The sequence below is a fragment of the Bison bison genome, unplaced genomic scaffold, assembly GCF_000754665.1.
Source record: "Bison bison bison isolate TAMUID 2011002044 unplaced genomic scaffold, Bison_UMD1.0 scf7180017864497, whole genome shotgun sequence".
NCBI lineage: Eukaryota > Metazoa > Chordata > Mammalia > Artiodactyla > Bovidae > Bison > Bison bison.
The window spans coordinates 1,544,019-1,546,897 of record NW_011495056.1 but is presented as its reverse complement, the minus strand read 5'-3'; positions in this window follow the sequence as shown (position 1 = coordinate 1,546,897).

The following is a 2,879-nucleotide window of genomic DNA, read 5'->3' as shown; positions in this document are numbered from 1 at the left end:
CTGATATAATGAGTTTGGGTTTGGGTGCTGTACATGCTAAGTTACTTCATTCATGTCCAACTCTTTGAGACCCTGTGGACCATAGCCTGCCAGGCTCCTCTGTCCATGGGATTCTCTAGTCTACGAGACTGAAGTGGATTGCCATTTCCTTTCTCCTGGGGATCTTCCTGACCCAGGGATCGAACTCCTGTCTCTTAAGTCTCCTGCATTGGCAGGAGGGTGCTTTATGACTTGCGCCACCTACTGGAGATTATTCGCCCGTCTAGTCTGGGAATGAGCAACCCCGGGGAAGCTCTCTTGTGTCACAGTGCTCCCTCTTTCTCAGGATAAGTTGCCCACCACCTGACCATAGTGTCACCTGTCCTGGGTGGGGTCGAGGGAAGGTCTCCAGATGGCTGGGGCCTAACTGGACTATTCCCCGCTTGTCTCTAGCCACCATCACCTCTTAGATGCTAGTGTCAGAGGAGAGTCTCCAGATGGTTGGAGCTTACCTTGATTATTCCCCTTCTTGTTTTTATCTGCTTCTGTCACCTCCTTTCTGTTAATGTCTAACTACCTAACACAAGGGCTAGAACCAGAAAACTCACATCTGCTAATAATAATAGTTCATTTTGAGGCTAACGATTTTTTTTTTAAGTTGCTGGATTTATGTGTTTCACATGATGCCCTGTAATCCTCACAATAAACCTGCAAAGGAAGTAGTAGTATTGTTTTTAATTTAATTGAAAGTAGTTGAACCTTAGAAGAAACTATATCTTAATATTTACAGATGAATATGAGTATAATTTGATATCTGGAACTGCCCTACAAGGAAAAATTTAACTCATGCTGTAAGAACTGACTCCGGTGACACTGAAAAATGATCCACATTCATTATTCTCTTTGTTTTTCATTTTAATTCCTCTCTAGTTTTTAGGTCAAGTGTTGATAAATGGTTAACTTTTTGTGTGTTATATTAAGACTAACTACACCTCCAGGTATATTCATTGAACTACTTCTGTTGCAAGCAGTGGAAATCAACTGTGTCTAACTTAGCTAAAAAGAAACCTGTGGCTCAGTCAAAAAGGTGGCTTAAGAACGAGGTTCATAAAAGGCAGCCAGCCTCAGCATTCTGGGTAGCTGGAGCTGACTCTTTTATATGCACTTTGTTTTTCTCCATTTTTGTGTCTCTACCACTTTTTTTCTTCACAGAGAGCTTCTCCTAGATCAGACACAGAGGACAGAAGAAATCCACATGCAGGAAAGCAGGGTATCGTTCAGAAGGGGAGCAGTGCATGCCAGAGGTGATGCAGACAGCAAATAGCTACAGTCCACAGAGTCACAAAGAAGTGGACACGACTGAAGCTACTGACCACACGTGCACACAGTATTTTCCATATGCACTCTCATATTTGTGCAGCAATACAAAGGTTCGTCTAGTCAAGGCTATGGTTTTTCCAGTGGTCATGTATGGATGTGAGAGTTGGACTGTGAAGAAGGCTGAGTGCCGAAGAATTGATGCTTTTGAACTGTGGTGTTGGAGAAGACTCTTGAGAGGCCCTTGGACTGCAAGGAGATCCAACCAGTCCATTCTGAAGGAGATCAGCCCTGGGATTTCTTTGGAAGGAATGATGCTAAAGCTGAAACTCCAGTACTTTGGCCACCTCATGCGAAGAGTTGACTCATTGGAAAAGCCTCTGATGCTGGGAGGGATTGGGGGCAGGAGAAGGGGATGACAGAGGATGAGATGGCTGGATAGCATCACCGACATGATGAACGAGAGTTTGAGTGAACTCCGGGAGTTGGTGATGGACAGGGAGGCCTGGCGTGCTGCGATTCATGGGGTCGCAAAGAGTTGGACACAACTGAGCAACTGAACTGACTGACTGACTGACCTTGGGTATTTATTTCTGGGTTCACAAGAGTGGAAGAGTAAATTCTGTGTTCTTGTCTTCATTCAGCAAATGTTTACTGGATGCCCATGGTGAGAAAAATGAGCAGCCTCAGATATGAAAGGAAGCAAAACCGCAATGATCTCAGGACCTTGAAGTCAAATTTGCAATGACAATACATCATGGCCTTAAACTGGCAGTTGAAGAGTGTAATCAGTGCTCCAAGAGAAGTTTGTACAGTGTTATTACAGGGGATGTGAGTGATAGGAAACTTCCTGATAGAGGGTTTTTTGTTTTTTTGGTTTTTTTTAGGAAAGGGTTCTCTGGGTAAGACAGAGTTAACAGAAATTAACTGTCTTCAACTGAATGTTATTCCCAGTGATTGATTGTATGTAAGATAGGAAACCAGGGGAGAACGTGACTCTCTAATTCTCAAAACTTCTTCCCTTCCATTCTCACCTGAAATTGCAGTCCTGGTGTCGCAATCAGTGGAGCAAGATAAGTGAGATTCAAGATGTAAGTATATCTCTTTTTTATCACTTTCATAAATTTGAATTCAGGCATGTCCTTACAGTGATAGTAGGCTCAGTCTCCATATAGCATAAAGTTGTGACTGATATTAAATAAACACTGATTATAAAATTTAAACATAGAAAGTCACTGTAGGTAAATTTTAGACACCATGTCTACTTAAAAAAAAAATTTTCCTCTCAGTTTAGATATTTCTTCATTATAACTCATCATATTTCTCCCATTCATATTGTTCTTTCCTCTTTCAAAACATCTTAGAGTTGCTCTTATAATACACATTTAATGGAAAGTAATAGATTAAAAGTACAAAGAACATTTCTTCCAATTTCTGCAGAGTGCTCTTGGTCCATTGATAGCTGACAGTCTTTGCTGTATTGTAATGTCCCTTTCTTCAATTTAAGTCTGAATTTGGCAATAAGGAGTTCATGATCTGAGCCACAGTCAGCTCCTGGTCTTGTTTTTGTTGACTATATAGAG